General features: G+C 36.3%; 1 pseudogene; it reads left to right on the top strand.

Moving 5' to 3' along the window:
• LOC121043745 (vimentin-like) overlaps positions 1-18,237 on the top strand; it is a 137,934-nt pseudogene that overhangs the window by 105,611 nt on the left and 14,086 nt on the right.

Consider the following 18,237-nt stretch of genomic DNA (forward strand, 5'->3'; position numbering starts at 1 on the left):
TGTTTTCTGAAGCAAGAAAAACAGACTCTGGTATATCAGTCTATTTTAAAGTTACATTCAAATCTGACAGGGAAAAATGCTAAAAGTACATTTGAGTCAGCAGAAAACAGAAGAACAGGCATTATTTGAATTTTGGGCATCATTGATATATATCTTCAGTGGATTTTATTCTGAAAAGCACAAAGAATTCTCCTGAAAGACTGTTTATTTCCCCCCCCCCCACCTTTCCAATTTTATCTTCCTCTACTCCTAGTATTATTTGGCTCTGACTTTTAAAAGAAATATTTTCCTTCTTTACATACTAGGTAATGACTTGACCACCAACACATTTAAAAGGTCGTTTATGTTATGATTTCTCTTTCAATTCAGAGAATGATAATCAGATAAAATGTTTCTTCAGCATACTAGCCCTGACTATGTGGACCATGCTTAAATAAGTCTTATTGAATAATTTAGCATTCAGTAGAACATGTTCAGGCATCAAGTCTGTCTGGGAGGAAGACTTTCAGATACAATTTTATAAGCCATATATTGAAAACCATATCTAGACAATAATAGCTGAAGAATTTCTAAAACTAAAGACATATCATAAAACATTACGGCTTCCTTAATCAGCACACATCAAGGTTTTGCACACATTATTTTGCTTGTCTCTTAAATATACGATGGCATTAAAAAACAGTCTAATGTTGACAGTTCTTTTCTTAAAGGTATATTGAAAACTCAAAACCTCAAATTAAATATGAAAAGGTCCCACAAATACTACAAACAGCCAAGACAATAATAGATCTGTTTAAATGCAACACATAAAGAGATATACGGTACCATATATATTTGGCACACACTGCTATCAGGCAATGTGTAATCAAAAATGTTGGCAAAACCTCCCAGTTAAAAAGCTTAATATTTGCTCAGGGCCAGGCATATAAATCTTAGTGGGAAATGCTGCTGGCTGAATAGCAACTGTGTACAGAAAAACCCTGGTGTGGTTTTCTCTTGCCTGCCTGCATGGTACAGTGCTTTTTCCCAACCATTCTTTGTTAATCTGCAAGGGGCTCAATAGGTATATTGTAGGACAGTAACAATTTGCTAAAATGGACTTTAATGAACACTGGCAAGTATTTGTTTTTCATTAGAGGCCAATATGCCCTGGACAACAGATGCCCGAATCTCTTCAGAGAGTATCTTGGAAATAAATATTTCTTAATGTTATTATTGCTATTATTTTTATTGCAAGTGGCATTTGGCTTCCCATAAAGTGCAGCCTGCTTTGTGGTTGTTACTGCATTCATCTTCCCAGCATGGTAAGCAGGTGTCAACTATGATTATTCTGATTTTGCAGATGGTAAGAAGAAACTCTGAGAAGTTACACAACTTGATCAAGGTCGTAAAATGATCTGAAGCTACAGCTGCCATGGACCTACTAGGTTTCTTATTAATTTAAATAGAGGAGATCAGTCAAATAGGGCTCAGGAGAAGGAAAAGCATATTTTTTAAATGACTACTTGCCATAATTCTAGTTTGCATATTATCATTTATCCTTAATAATGGTGCAGATGAGAATATTAAGCTTTTAAGGTACCCATGTTTTTCAAGTTTAAGGAGAAAATTGAAGGGTAGAGCCAGAATGTGGACCAAGATGATCCCTATGACTCTTCCCACTGCATTTTGAATGTTGACCTTCACTATTACAACAGTTTGTTTTTATTTGCCAAGGTTACTGCATAGGAATAGCAATTGTGACTTAGCTACCTGTGTGTAAGAAGGTGGGGGAAGTAGGAGGTGATTGAATCCATCGGTATCCAAATCTATCAAATTATACTCCAACCCAGAAAGGCAGCTTGCTTTAATCATTCTATGTGTTTTCCTGTGAACTTCCTACTATTGTATATCACAGCTGGCACTTTGAAGTTGACAGAGAATCTTGTCCCCCAAACCAGATTTAACAGATGGAGAATCCATAGAAATGTTTCTCTGAGGACCAAATGTCTGGAAAGAAACTGCTCTATCTAATTCCTTCTGCTCTTGCTAGAGGAGGCTCCAGAGAGAAATGGTTGAAAACGTGATATTGTGGACAAACTTTCTACCACTTCTCATGTCACAGTTGCAGATTAACACCAACTATGGCTCTCTTATTTCACATTTTGTTTTTAATTCCACATGGTAGACTCATAAAGCAGTGTATATTTGAGCTTAAGCAAATATCCTAGAAAGATCCAAGATCACACAAATTATACTATAAAACTTACAAGAATAAGTCCTTATGCTTTGGCTGCTCACTTTGTGCCAAACCTTTCCAAGGAAAGTAGTCTTAACAATCTTATATGAAATCATAGGTTTTGTGGTTGGAGTGTGTGTGCGTGTGTGTGTGCGTGTGTGTGTGGGTGTGTGTGTGCGTGTGTGTGTGTAACATGACAGGGAAAATCCCTTCAGTTTCAAAAAGGTTTATTTGAGATATAAAAAAAAAATAAAGTCACATAACATAAGCTCATACTGTCTGCCAAAAGGAGAAAACTAAATTATAATGACCCCAAACTGATAAATATTGTTTCATACTAACACAGTGAATGGAAATTGATTCATATCGTTCTCTGATGTCAAAGAAAACTAGAAAAAGCACACAAATTATAGTTGCCTAAAACATCATCATAATATTATTATATTCATGACAGTGTCATTTTCCATAATAAACACTAATCAGTCCCTGGAAATTTCACCCATTTTAATCCCAACACCGACTGTATCACATCTGGCCAGTCCATTGTTATTACAATGGGAATATTGATTAATGACAACAATCCAACCATGAAAATTTGTGACTTATAATGGTTATTGCTCCTTTGAAATTGAATCACAAAAGCTAAAAAGTTATATTTACTAAATTAGGGGACAGGGTTGGTCTAAATGCAATCGAGAAACAGAGTAAGAGAAAGGGAGACAGGGAAAGGGGGAGAGAAAAAGAGACAGAGGATCTTGCTCATCTAGAAGACTATATAAGTTTTAAAAAATGTATTTCTGAAAAGAAGACTACTTATGCAGATGCCTTAAGAGAAAGCAAACATCCTGTTGAAAATTTGGCAATAAAAACATTTCTAAATAAGAATCACAGAAGCATATCTGCTTTAGAAGCAAGTGGCAGAGTTGAGAGGAATAGTATAATTTTTAGAGTCCAAAATATGAAAAACAAATTTTAAATTTAGTGTCTCTTCATAATATAGTTGACTAGATCAGGGTTTAGTGACTGGTTTTCTTAGTTCTAAAGAATGAGTCAATGAATAACTTTCAAAGCGATGGCTCCCTTCTAATGTTATTTCTGGGTTTATTTCAATCACTCATTTGAATCTTCATGAAAGTTATCAGAAAGAAATAGAAGGAAAATGGCAGTTAATTACTGCATTGGGCAGGCGTAGAAAAATTCAAACATTGCATATTTCAATATTAGTATTCATGTTTGGTTCTTTTTTTTTTCAAGTTTTGATTTTCCTTTTGAAATATCCTACCAATTTTCTTCTAAACTCTTTAAAGTAGTTGTAGTGACTGATTTAAAGCCCTTGCTACTATTTCCAATAACTAGGTAACCTGTTGATCTACTTCTATTTTTTGTTTTTGAGTAAGGTTACCTTTTTTTAATATAATTTTTTATTTTTTTATATTTACATACAAATTAGCATATAGTGCAACAATGATTTCAGGAGTAGATTCCTTAATGCCCCTTACCCATTTAGCCCATCCCCCCTCCAACAACCCCTCCAGCAACCCTTAGTTTGTTCTCCACATCTATGAGTCTCTTCTGTTTTGTCCCCCTCCCTGTTTTTATATTATTTTTGTTTCCCTTCCCTTATGTTCATCTGTTTTATCTCTTAACGTCCTCATATGAATGAAGTCATATGATTTTTGTCTTTCTCTGACTGACTAATTTCACTTAGCATAATACTCTCCAGTTCCATCCACATAGTTGCAAATGACATATCAGATGGGTTAGTATCCAAAATCTACAAAGAACTTACCAAACTCAACACCCAAAAAACAAATAATACAGGTTACCTTTTTCCTATTTTATTCAATATCTGGTAATTTTTAATTATATTCTGAACACTGTATCTAAAAAAAAAACATTGGAGACTAATGTTTGGGTATTTCACAAAAAATGTAAGGCCTTTCCTTTATATGACAGTTAAGACATGGGGCAGGTAATCTTTCTAATTTCTTCAGGAGTTGAGTTATTCTGGGCTGTGTCACAAATGTAATTCTAACTGTGACTATTCCAACCACAAACCAACCCACCATCCTGGAAGCATACTTTCTTCTATTTATTTTTCCTTCCTTCTTTTTTTTGTTAATGTTTTTATTTTGATAAAATATCAAAAAGAGGAAAGTTGCAAGAAGAATATAAGCACTGTTATCTACTGGATTTACCAATGGTTCATACTTGGTCCACTTGTGTCCTCTCTCTCTCTCTCTCTCTCTCTCTTTTTCTCCCCCCCACTCCTGGAAAATGTATTTATATTTTATATATGCATTTTTTTTCTATGAACACTTTCAGACCATTTTTTTCCTGAATGATTTGTAAATAAGTTAGAGTCATTGTATCCTTTTAACCCCCAAAACTCACTTGCGTATTTTCAAAGCAAAGACGTGACTTCCATGACCACATGGAATTTCCATACCGCAGTATGGAAATTAAATTAAATTTAATTAAAATTAAATCATTGATTTAACATTGATTAAACAATATTCTTTAGTCCATAGTCATTTGTAGCTATATTTTTCAAAGTCCAGAGTCCAATCTAATATCAAGCACTGTATGACCATGTCTCCATAGTCTTCTTTAATCTAGAACAGTTTATCAACCTTTCTTTGTTTTTCTTTGCCCTGATAGTGGCCAGGAAAGTAGGGGAGAGTTGTTTTGTAAAATATTACTTAAGTTTATCTAATGATTTCTCATGACAAGACTTTAGTAACACCTATTTTGGCAGAAATATATTTTTAAAATGACATGATTATCTTTTTCAGTAAATCCTATTAGGAGGCTTATGATGACAATGTGTTTCAATATTAGTGATTCTGTTTCTTAAGGTGATATAGGCCAAGTCGCTTCACTGTAAATTTACTATTTTCACTTTGTAATTGTGTGAGTTGGCATCTTCTGAAAAAGAGGATGGGATTAGATGTACAAGAGGCTATTGGGAAAACCATATATGGAAAAAATAATGGAAAGAGTCAGAGAAGGCAGAGAGAGGCATCAGATCTGGATATGAAGGACAGAGGGAAGGCAAGATGCCTGGACAGGAGACTCAGCTGAAGTAGAGTGTAAGAAATCTTCCTTCAAGCCAATGGCAGGGATCCTGGAGTCCAAGCCAGCCTTCCAGGAATCCAAGTCTTACAGGCTAGGATACTTTTGTGGGGGGGGGGGGGGGGGAAGACAGTCTTGTGCATCATAAGATGTTTAGCAGCATCCTTGGCCTCTATCCATTACATGGCAGTAGCAGCTCCCAGTTGTGGCAATAAAAAAATGTTCTAGATTTCACCATATGTCACCTACGCAATGGGTAATGCTGCTTCTAACTGAGAACCATTGCTTTACACAAGTAGGTCTTCTCCTGTCCTCTGATGAAAGTCAATACTTCTGAAGTCCCACCCTTTGCATGCAGGAGATTTCCTCTAAAGTTGTCTCCTCTTGCATGATGAGGTATGATTTGTGATTTATTACTAAAGTCTTGCTTACACTCCTTGTACATGAAGCTTATTTACAACAAATGTGTCCTCTGGTGTCTAATAATGAGTGACTTCAACAGAATGCCTTCCCTACATTTACTGCAAATAAGGTTTTTCCCTTTAGTGTGTTCTCTGATGTGTGCTGAGGGTTGCCTCATCACTAAAGCCTCTGTCACATGCCCTGCATACAAAAGGCTTCTCCCCACAATGTGTCCTTTGATGTCTTATGAGGGCTGACTTCTGCCTAAAGCCTCTCCCACATTGCCTGCACACAAAGGGCTTCTTCCTTGAGTGGGCCATCTTGTGCCTACTAGATTTGCTTTTTGGCTAAAGCCTTGCCCACACTCAGTGCAAACATAAGCCTTTTCCCCAGAGTGTGTCCTCTGATGACTGATGAGGTGTGACTTCTGTCTAAAGCCTTTCTCACATTCCCCACACACAAAAGGCTTCTCTCCTGAGTGTGTCCTCTGATGTGCAATGAGAGTTGACTTATGTTTAAAGCTTCGCCCACATTCTTGGCACACATAAGGCTTCTCTCCTGAGTGTCACGAGAGCTGACTTAACACCAAAGCCTCGTCCACACTCTGCACATATATAGGGATTCTCCCCTGAGTGGGTCCTCTGGTGTGTGGTAAGGTTTGACTTATCACTAAAGCCTCATCCACACTCCTGACACACAAAAGGCTTCTCTCCTGAGTGTGTTCTCTTGTGTTTTATGAGGTATGATTTATGACCAAAGCTCCGACCACATTCATTGCACAAATGAGGATTCTCCCCTGAATGAATCCTCTGATGTTTGCTGAGAGTTGATTTGTCTCTAAAAGGCCTCTCACAATCCCTGCATACATAAGGCTTCTCCCATGAGTGGATCCTTTGGTGTGTGATAGGGTTTGACTTATCCCTAAAGCTCCACCCACACTCCTGGCACACAAAGGGCTTCTCCCCTGAGTGTGTCCTTAGGTGTCTAATGAGGGTTGACTTTTGGCTAAAGCTTCATCCACACTCCTCACATATGAAAGGTTTCTCCCCAGAGTGTGCCATCTTGTGTGTGACTAGGTTTGACTTCTGGCTAAAGGCTTGCCCGCACTCTGTGCAGAAATAAGGCTTCTCCCCCGTATGTGATCTCTTGTATGTGATGAGAGCTGATTTATAGCTAAAGCTTTGGCCACACTCCTTGCAAAAATTAGGCTTTTCTCCTGAGAGGGTTCTCTGATGAAAAAAGAGGGCTGATTTCTTGATAAAGCCTAGCTCATAATTTCCACAACTCACTATTTCAAATCTGGACAGATCTACCCACTTTAATACTTTGTCTGTTTCTAAACGGTTTGCTTTCTCAGCTGAGCTGAGCTTTATTTCCACCACTCTTTTGCTTTCCCTCAAGCTTATTAGCTGTCCATCAGGTGGGCTGGAGAAAGTTCTAGAAATAAACATCCCTCCTGTCCTCTCAAAGATTTGGAACCCTCTTCTCTGTCTTCATCTTCTTACTTGTCATCACAGAAGCTTTCATAAGAAAGTGGTTGCTTCTGCTGCTTCTGATATGCTGGGCAGCGAGTTCCTGCAAACAAGCCTGGGCAGAATGGATGGCAATAATTGTGTGGCACATGTTGGCATGATTGTTGACTGCAGAAGTCCAGAGCAGAGTAGGAATAAAGTTGAATATCTGGCTTTGAATCTCCTGAACAGAGACATTCTCTCTCCTCTCTCCAGGGCTCTTCCCCCTGCTCTAGCACAATGACAAGTGTTGGCTTGGGAAATGGAATTCCCAGGAAGACCAGGTTGCTGTAGTTTTCTAGCATCACATACCTGTACAGCAGCCTCTGAGCGTGGCTCAACAGCGGCCACTCTTCCTGGGTGAAGTCCACAGAGACATCATGGAATGATGCAAATGCTTCTTCTCTCCTGGCTGTTAGCCCCAAGGGTATTTTCCAATCTTCTAAATGGTGTCTCCGACGAAAGGTGAAGTCTTACCTTTGCTCAGTTTTGGATCCTGTGGAGTAGCTACCCCCAGGGTGGAGTCTACATGTCTGTGCAGATCCTAGATGTGGGGTCGTGTCACAGAAAGAGAGGTTAAAGCTGGTGAGGACACAGGTGCAATGTCTGTCCCACGGCAGGTATAACAACTGTAAGGAATGATGAGTGAGAGGCAGACTCCTACAACACCTGTCTTTCTTTTAGAAGTTATATAATTTTAACTTTTACATTAAAGGTATGATCTATCTCAAATTCATTTCTGTGTTTGGTGTATGATAGAAATCAGTTCGTTTTTTTCCATATGGAAAAAGGAAATTTTTCCAACATTTCTTAAAGAGACTTTCTTTTCCTTTTTAAATGCATTAGTGTGTTTGTTGAAACCAATGGGTTATATTAGTACGAATCTAATTCTCAACTCTGTTCTGATGTCTTCTACAATCTTCTAGTTTTTGATCGTGTCTGCCCTTGAGTTGGAAGACTTGGCTGAAGTTTCAGACAGGTTTGCTATACTACAGCCTTCAATTTCACAAAGTTCTGGAATCCAGTTATTTAGAGAATGCTCAAAGCTGAGTGATTGACTTCTCTTTACTTACCAGGCCTTTATCCAGCATTTCTTTCTCAAGGGTAGGGTGGGGATAGAGGTACTATTGCTTCGCTGAGTTGGGGTTCTTCCAATCTACATTCCATTCCAACCAGATCTCAGCGTCCTTATTCCTGGTATGGTACTCTGAATCCAAACCTGGCAATGACCCACAGATAGAAGTGGCTACTGCTCTCTCCTCCTCTCTGAGGGGTTTGTTTCTCAATAATATTCAGTTCATTTAGCTTCTTCCAATCCACCAGTCTTCTCTGCTTCATAGAGAAATATGATTTGTATTTATATTTTGCTATTTTTCTTGTTGTTACCATTAGAACAAAGGTCTTTCTTTTCTTTTATGGTTTAACTGGCAGCAGAAGTGTTCCTGGTGGGGGAAAATGAAAAGAGTTTAGAATTGTTTATGGAAAAGTAAAAAAGAACTTATATGTTGAATATTTTGTGCTACCAAATCTTTTTTTCTTCTTCTTATTGTGCTATCCAAAATTGGTTATTTTTTTTTCTTCAGCCATTGAAATTTCCTCATAAACCTTTAGAACTATTTAACATTTACGTTTAGTAACATTATTCTAGGATCAAATGTCAAAATTTTACCTTGCTTTTGTGATAGGGGAAAAAAACGGAATGATGGAAGTCGATACAACAGTCAAAAAACCAGGAGTCACCTTAGCAATTTTTCTCTTATTTGTCCATTGAATACGCTATCCAAAAAGGTCTTCTCAATGACCCCCAAGAAAGTTCTTTTCAAGCAGAGACTTAGGAATACAAAAGGTCAAGTTTGTTCTTTATTTCTCAATTAAAAAGGAGCAGGATATATATTATTTAAATAAGACAGAGAGTGGTGAATACAACATTATGAAGTGAACAAATAAGATACTTTCCAAAACGTAAGCTAGAGAAATCATCTCTGTTGGTTTAAATAACACAGTGAGGCTTGAATTACAACTCAAAAAGCTAATAGTAGTTACACTGAATTTGAATCTGGCACTGGCTATTGATTCACAAGTAAGCCTCAGTCTTGGATTCTGTGTGGTAGCATTAAGACAAACCCAGGCAGACACAGTTTCACTAGATGTACAGATTGTTAGAAACCTAAAGGCAGCATTCACTGTGGTGCTCCAACAGTCTTTCAAGGCATATAAGTCAAGTGAGTAGACAATGTGAAGGAAGAAAAGAGTCTTCTTGTGTGCTTTCCCTGTTTTTCATTTATTTACCCATATTTACATTCCTTTTACAATGTTTCAGCATTCACGCTATATGGAACAGGTATTTGAGTGGCAGCACTTTTCACACAGGAGCATGATTGGATGATATTAGCAATAGCTAATAATCATAATAATAATCATAACAATATAATATCACTAATAAAATAAATTTCTTTATGTATCATATAGCAGCCAACTAGTAGGCATTCAAATACATGCAAAGATCATCCAGTAATCTAAAAGGTCATTGTAGAATTCTCTATGAGTAATATGAAAAGATTAAATGTCTATTCTCAGCCTTTAAGCCACAGAATTGCTACCCATTCAGCCAAATGCAAGATGATTCTCAAAATATCAGTGTTACTCAAGCTACAAACAGGAGGAAGGAAATTAAGGGAATTCTGTGGTCCAGTAAGTTTGAAAATCATTTGGCCAACACATCTTATTCATGTTTCTTAATTAAAATTTTTTTCAGATACTTCAATATGTCTAAATCCACTCTCAAGCTCCAAGATAGAAACATAGGGTGTTGTGTTTGTGAAACTTATTTGATGAAGAAATTCCTTTCCCAAGAATATCCTCTAAGACTATTGCTCTGAAAAACATGCTTCAAAAAAAATTGGCCTAATTTCAATAAAACATATGTTATTGTCTTTTGTCTTTGTTTTTGTTTTCTCAAAAAAAAAAAAAAAAGCAAGATCTGGAGTTCCTTTGATCCAAAAAATAAAACAAATATGTCCAAAAGGAAAAGTTTTATTGCATTCATAGCTCTTTGAAAATTTTTGTGAAAATTGAATCATTTATTTTAAAAGAAGTAACTGGAGGAACCCAAGATATATGGAGAAAAATGTATAGTAAAACATTCATAAAAGATTGGTGTTTGTCCTTGGTTAGCCTTAAGGGGAGTAATTATTAAATAGTGGCATTTTCTTCCCATACTTTCTAAATGCAAAATGCTTCATGCCCTTATCAGGATGTTTTGAGGTTGTGTTATGTTGTGTTATTGGTGTAGATGCGTGTATATGTGTATGTGGTGTGTGTGTGTGTATGTGTGTGTGTGTATATGTGTTGTGAATTTTAGAACATCTGATGAAACTAAACAATGAATTCCACAAGGGAAAAGACCAACTGTTACCATTTTTGTTTTTCAGAATGATAACTGTACCCATAAAACCGAAGCTTCATAAAAAAAAAAAAAACACTTCATATATTTAAACCGTTTCATCAGGCTCTTTTTCAAATCAGTAACTTTTACATTCTACAGTTTGCAAGATCATTTACCTATGAAATGTAATATAACTCAGTAAATATTTAGCAAGTGTATAATATGGTAAGGCAATAGGCTATGTGCTAAAGATTCTTCTGTTACCACTGCCCATATATCAAGAAGCTCAAAAAATTAGAGTACAATTTATTTCCTAATATGGTGGTAGTTTAATAACCTTAATTAAGAGACCTAAACAACTGTGAAGAAACTACTACTGCAACAACACTTAGATTACCTAGGGCTCTCTGCTTGATCTAGAGAAGTTAAGGCATTCATTCACCCTTCACTACATGGAGAACAATATATCAAAAGTATAATTAGAGAATGGATAGAGACTAGTGCTTTTCTTTCCAGATGAACAATAATAAATGAATGTCAATTTCAGCACAAAGCTTAGGGATATAAAGAGCAACTTAAAAATATCTCAGGTACTGAAGGACAACTGAACGTCATACCAAAATTTCAGCCAGGGGACAGTGGTGGTGGTCAGTGGTGAGGCCAGGGATAAAGGCAAGACCATGTGGGAAATGAGAGTATGGGGGGGAGTGGAAATAGGTTAAGGTAGATCAAGTGGCAAAAGAGTAAAGTGAAAGAAACTAAAAGTAAAGAGGGAAATAAAGGTTCATATTCTCCTAATAGTGCACTAGCAAAAGAATAAAGTTTAATAATATTTAGAATGAGTCATAAGAATCCTGAACTGTGATCTTTCCAACATGAGTACACAGTACATTCTATGTAAAATCTATTATTCTAAATTTTCTACGAAAATAATACTGTGTGTGTGGCACCTGGGTGGCTCAGTCAGTTGGGCGTCTGACTTTGGATCTCGACTCAGGTCATGATCTCATAATTTGTGGGATTGAGCTCTACATCAGGCTCTGTGCTGACACTGTGGAACCTGCTTGGCATTCCCTCCCTCTCTCCCTCTCTGCCTTTTCCTACTTGTGTGCTTTTGCTGTCTCTCAAAACTAAATAAATTCATAATGATAATAATAATAGTAATAATAATAATAATATTGTGTGTATGTATTTAAAATTTGAGATAGATACTGTCATGTTCCTCATCTGAGGGATGAGGCACTGATATGGTAAGGTTAAGTCATTTCTGAAAGTCTTAGAGTCAAAACCAGATGCAATAAGAGACAGAAGTTACCCTCATTATTAAAGCACATGAAGATAAGCAGAGAATGATAAGGACAAAGGAGAATTGGAAATGAAAAGGGCTAAGTCCCATCAGACTTATCAAATAACAATAAGTTGCTTTCAATATGGAAGTGTTCTGCAAATGTAAGAGATATTGGGGAAAAGTGTTAACTACTTCAAATATATACACTTAAAACTGTTACATTGAGAGGCGCCTGGGTGGCTCAGTTGGTTAAGCCTCCGACTTTGGTTCATATCATGATCTCAATGGTTCGTGACTTCGAGCCCCATGTCTGGCTCTCTGCTATCAGAGCCTACTTCAGATCCTCTGCCTCCTTCTCTCTTCCTTACCCCTGCTTGCACTCTCTTTCTCTTTCTCAAAAAATAAAATAAAACATTAAAAAAAACTGTTACATTGAAAAAAAAAAAAAAGACAGAGCTAAGGATTTAAACAAAGCAATCTAGTTCCAGCATCTGAGCCTTCATCAATATGATGTACTATCATTCTGAGCATAAACCCTCTGATATGGGTCTAGACCAGTTTATAAGCAGGAACTGAGCCCACAGGCAGAGCAGAGAATAAGGGGACAGGGTAAGCCACTTCCTAAGAATTAATGAAGAAATTATAGCTTGTTTGGGGCTGCTGGGTGGCTCAGTCAGTTGAGCATCTGACTTGTCTTGGGTCATGATCTCACGTTCGTGAGTTTGAGTCCTACATCGGGCTCACTGCTGTCAGCCTGTACTGTGGAATCCACTTTGGATCCTCTGTCCCTCTCTCTCTGGCCCTCCCCTGCTTGTGCTCTCCCCAAAATAAATAAATATTAAAAAAAAGAAATTACAGCTTGTTTGATTATGTGCTTGTTTGAATTTTGAATTGATTTGTCAATAGCCCTATATCTGTGGGAATAAATAGTCCAGACACAGTGAGTGTCTGTTAAGGATGTTTGCTTAAATATTATTCTGCCAAGTATAAAGAAAGGCTGGTAATCGAGGGGAGAAGATAGCCAAGAGTTGGCCACAGGGAATTACATGAAAGCACACTCAGTGCTCTCTTCCAAGCCATGACTGCCTTTTGCTTCCTTGGTCAAATCAGAGAAACAGCTGCGTATGGTCGGACTTCTCAAATGCTCTCATCTGTCTACCACATGTCAGCTATAAATCCATGGGAAGGATTTGGACTGGTTTCATATATTCTTTTTATATTTCCTCATACTTAAAGAAATAGTCTTTATATTACCATCTTATAAATTCACTGATAAATGACAAAGACATTTTTAAAAATGTATATACTTCAGCAACAAAGTCACAACTGGAACACTGAACTCATAGATTAGGCAAGAGTGTAATACTTTTTTTAAGATTAGTTCAAAAAGTTTTTATATCTACATAAAATTGAAAAAATCAGATTGAAGGGTGCCTGGGTGGCTCAGCTGGCTAAGCATCTGACTTTGGCTCAGGTCATGATCTCACAGTCCGTGAATTCAATCCCCACATCAGACTCTATGCTGACAGCTCAGAGCCTGGAGCCTGCTCCGAATTCTGTGCCCCCCTCTCTCTCTTCCCTTCCCCTGCTCGTGTTCTGTCTCTCTCTCTCTGTCACACAAAAAATAAATAAACATTAAAAACATTGAAAAAATCAGATTGTTTAAAATGGAAAATGACTTTTGGTTCTATATATCTAGTTCTTAAAATTGCTGAAGCCAGAAGTTTACAGTAAAAGATCAGATATATCTCCTTGCAAACTATAGCGGTGTATTTGTAGTGTAATCTCTCTAATCTGTCTTCTTACAGAAAACGAACTCAGGATAAAAGTGAGCAAAATTCACGTTGATAACTGTGTGGACTGCCAACTTTGGACTCATTTGGAAAAATTTTCATGAGAAAATATTTTCAAAACGTTCAAATAGGCTATAGTTAAGTTCTGTGAGAAAGTCAACATTTTATAAGTTAGCAAGAATCCTGATGAATATCACATGATGATATTCTATGTGTTAAGAGAAACACAATTTACATCCCCTGAATTAAAGCAATCAAGAACAGGGGCGCCTGGGTGGCGCAGTCGGTTAAGCGTCCGACTTCACCCAGGTCACGATCTCGCGGTCCGTGAGTTCGAGCCCCGCGTCGGGCTCTGGGCTGATGGCTCAGAGCCTGGAGCCTGTTTCCGATTCTGTGTCTCCCTCTCTTTCTGCCCCTCCCCCGTTCATGCTCTGTCTCTCTCTGTCCCAAAAATAAATGGTGAAAAAAAAAATTAAAAAAAAAAAAAGCAATCAAGAACAAAATAATTGCTTGAACTTAGTAGGATGCACTCCCAGCATGGTTTGCAGATGATAGTATAGTGAGATGTGATTCCTTGTCCCTCTCCTTAATGGCTAGGAAGAGTATGGGTGACTTCACCTCTCTACACATCAGCTCTTCACCAGTGAAATGGAGACAAAATAATGTAACATAGTATCTATAGTTAACAATATAGTATTGTACACTTCAATATTTTTAGAGTTAGATCTCCTCACAAACAACAACTACAAAACAAACAAACAAAAAACCCCAAGAAAACTACAAAAAAAAAACACAAGGAAATTTTTGGAGGTGATGGATATGTTTAGTGCCCTGATTGTGGTGATGGCATATCAGATGTAAGCATATGTCCAAACATCAGGTTATATACATTAAATGTGTATGGGGACAACTGGGTGGCTCAGTCGGTTAAGCATCTGACTTCAGCTCAGGTCATGATCTCATGGTTGATGAGTTTGAGCCCTGCATTGGGCTCTGTGTTGATGGCTCAGAGCCTGGAGCCTGCTTCAGAATCTGTGTCTCCCTCTCTCTGTGTCTCAAAAATAAATAAACAATAAAAAATAATAAATGTGTGCAATATTTATATCAATTTCACCTCAAGAAAACTTTTTAAAAAGAAGAAAATAAATGGAGAAAATAATATTCTTACTTCATAGTTTTGCTTTTGAAGAAAATAAAATGAAGAAATGCCCAACAAGGGTTACTGGTATTATTTTATTTTTGTCTTAATAGTAAATCTCTTACCACTTTTATGCAATCCATGGTTTAATAATTATAAAACCCAAGTCCACTTGAATTAAAGACATTCCGAGGAAATTAAACAACCCTTACAAGGTCATATTCCAGAGCTCGTGTGCTTAACTCCTACGCAGTAACTCCTCTGACCATGCAAAGTGAGCTGTTGTTCCTGATAAGGATCCCAAGCTACTGTAAGAAGCTCAATTCCAAAATTAAAATAAAATAAATTGGAGTATAATAGCATGGATTAATGTTAAGTACACTTGACTTTCTCTGGAAATGGGCAAAAAATTCTTTTGAATTTAGCCAAACTAAGTGAACAAAGTTTGGCATTTGCTTACTTCCTATGTTAGGCCATCCTTTCCCTCTTTGATCGAATGCCTTTATTGAAGACTTCTCTGAGTCCCTGCTCCTAATTTTCAATACCTAATTCTCCATAGATCAATGTTCTACCCCAGGATAGACTATAACATTAACTGGTACTAATTGATCATTCAATAGTTGACTTAGAAATAGCAACCAACACAGAAATATAACCACCAATGGAGGTTTGAGGTTGAAATAGGTGGAATTTTGTGCTCTGAAATAGCATTTCTTAGATACTCATCTACTTTTATTTGAGCCTTTAGCTGTAGAAGTCCCTATGCCTTCTTAAAAATCTAACTATCTTATTCCAGAAGACAGAACACGTTTATTGCAGAAAAAAACACATCATCATCATCATCATCATCAACAACAACCACCACAACCACAACCACAATAACAACAAAGAAAGCAAGGAAACTCTAAACTCTTTCTATCTGGAGACATCCATTGTTAAGTCCTTGGTGCATTGTTTCCTAGATCCTTTGGTGTGAGATTATGTCCTCTATCCTCTGAGGCATGACATCTCTTTGCACACTCAAACACAGTTTTATTTTGAGCTTGTGTTTAAATTTTTCCACTCAAAATTTAAAAACAAATAAACAAAACAAAACAAAAACCCAACACATTTCTTCTTAGCATTAAGTGTTTGGAACCATGCCAATACATCCAAATGTTACTTTGCCAGTAAAGGGAATAAGAGATATTTTTTCTGTCCCTCTGAAAAAATTGGGATGAAGCAAAGTTTTTTATGCCTAGCAGTCTCCTTACTGAGCTTTGTCTAAGCCAGGAATTCAGAAGTGAGGCTTAGCAAAATAGGTTAGAATGTTGACACACATTGAAAATTAGACTTTATGTAATTGACATATAGCCTCTGGGCAAAAACATAATCAAAATGAGATTTATATTTCTACTTTTCTTACCTTTTATAGGGCAGTAAAATGTATCAGTTATTTTTTTTTATCAATAGAAGGAATTCTAGAACAAAAACTATAGTATGAATTTGTGAGAAATATTTTATCTTTCCTCATTTTCAAGATACGGAAAATTGATGAGGTTTTTTTTTCTAATGAGCACTATATTCAATAACAACTTGGAATAAAAATGTAAGATGGTATGAAAGTAAAATTAGGGAGGCTCATTAAAATCTGTACATCTTCCAAACATGTACAGCATTGAATAATTCATTAGCTGTTTAACACATTTACACACCCTTAAAAACCATACAAACTGATTTTACTACTGGAATTTTATTTTTTTTTTTTCATTTCCAAAAAGGATTATATGTTTTTTTTTTTTTTTTATCTGTGAGACTCCAAAAGTTTAAGTGCAAAATAATTAACATTGAGTTCTTGCTAATTAAATCAGCAGAGGAGATTTAACTGACACTAGACTAGGTTCTCAAATTAAGAGACTGTCTCATTGCATTACACAGAGTGCATTTATCACAAAGAAACTCTCAGCCTATTTATTTGATATGACAGTTAATGGGTAAAGAAAATGAATCTTCCTAATGTTGTAGGCAACAAATGCAGATCTCTCCTGCTTCTAATTGTCTGTTCTAGATTTGAAGCAAATAGAGGATATAAACGCTATTGTTCTTAAACTAAATCAGAATATAATACCTCACTCAAGTAAGTTTCGTTTCAATAAGTTGGCGAGTGTCATTGAACTAAATAAAAAGATGAAGAATTCTGAAGATGTATGTGCAAACATATGTAAACTGTACTTAAACATGCTGAAACACCAAGGGATGTATTGTAGCTTAAATTATAAAATAAGCATAGAATTGAAACAGCAAGAATATCCTAGGCTTCTTTTTAAATATCACAAAATATGTCTATCCTAGAAATTCTGTCATACATTTCTTTTAATATATTCACTTTTTGATTTGTTTGTATTTTTTGAATTCCTTGTACATGACAGCCATGATGCTAAATGCTACACAAAAAAGTATAAGGAATAGCACATACCTGTTGGCTCAAATTCTTCTAAAGTCATGTACTTTATGGAAAAGTTCTGAGAATTTTGTACATGGGCAGCACAGAGATGAACTTAAAGATATAACTTAGAATTTGTCTCCAGTAGGGATAGAAGCCTATTGACTGGTAGGGAAATTGTGCTTAAACGATATCAGCAGCTTCAGTAAATACCAATAATAGACTTCTAGTTTTTGACATGTGCTTGAGAGGTTTCTTGAAAGATTGTTTAAGAGTAAAATTAATTAATTTTAGAATTGACCAAATTCATTACAGTACTTTCTTCATAATGGTTTAAAGTCAACACCGTAAGTTGATTTTCTAAACTGCTATATTCCTAACATACAACGGAATTTTTATTTATTTATTTTTATTTTTGTTTATTCATGTTTTTTTGAGAGAGAGTGAGAAAGAGAGAGAGAGGGGATGCAAGTGGGAATGAGTAGAGAGGGAGGAGAGAGAGAATCCCAAACAGGCTCTGCACTGTCAGCACAGAGCCCAAATGCAGGGCTTGAACTCACGAATTGCGAGATCATGACCTGAGCTGAAATTAAAAGTCAAACACTTAACTAACTGAACCACCCAGGCATCCCCAACAGAAATTTTTAAAAAATAAGTGAAAAAAAGTAAATGAAATAAAGAAGTGATTTTCTTTTTAATATATTTATCTGCAGAAGGAATATATTTAGCTAACCCAGCTCCACATGACTTTGATTTGTTACTGAATATATTTTATCAATATAATATATAAAATGCCTTGATTTTTAAGCCAGGACCAAGAAAAAAATAATCTCCAGTGATCCTATGATAATTTCAATACCAACATGATTTAAGGTGTGATCAGAGTCAGGAATATGGATTTGTAAGACAAACAAATCAAACGTTAGAACAAAGCAGTTTGAGTATTTATAATAAATTTGTTCCTATAATTCTGCATAAATATGCTTGTATGCCTCAGAAAAATGG

Source organism: Herpailurus yagouaroundi, unplaced genomic scaffold, assembly GCF_014898765.1.
Source record: "Herpailurus yagouaroundi ecotype Mexico unplaced genomic scaffold, PumYag 187, whole genome shotgun sequence".
In the NCBI taxonomy this organism is placed as follows: Eukaryota; Metazoa; Chordata; class Mammalia; order Carnivora; family Felidae; genus Herpailurus; species Herpailurus yagouaroundi.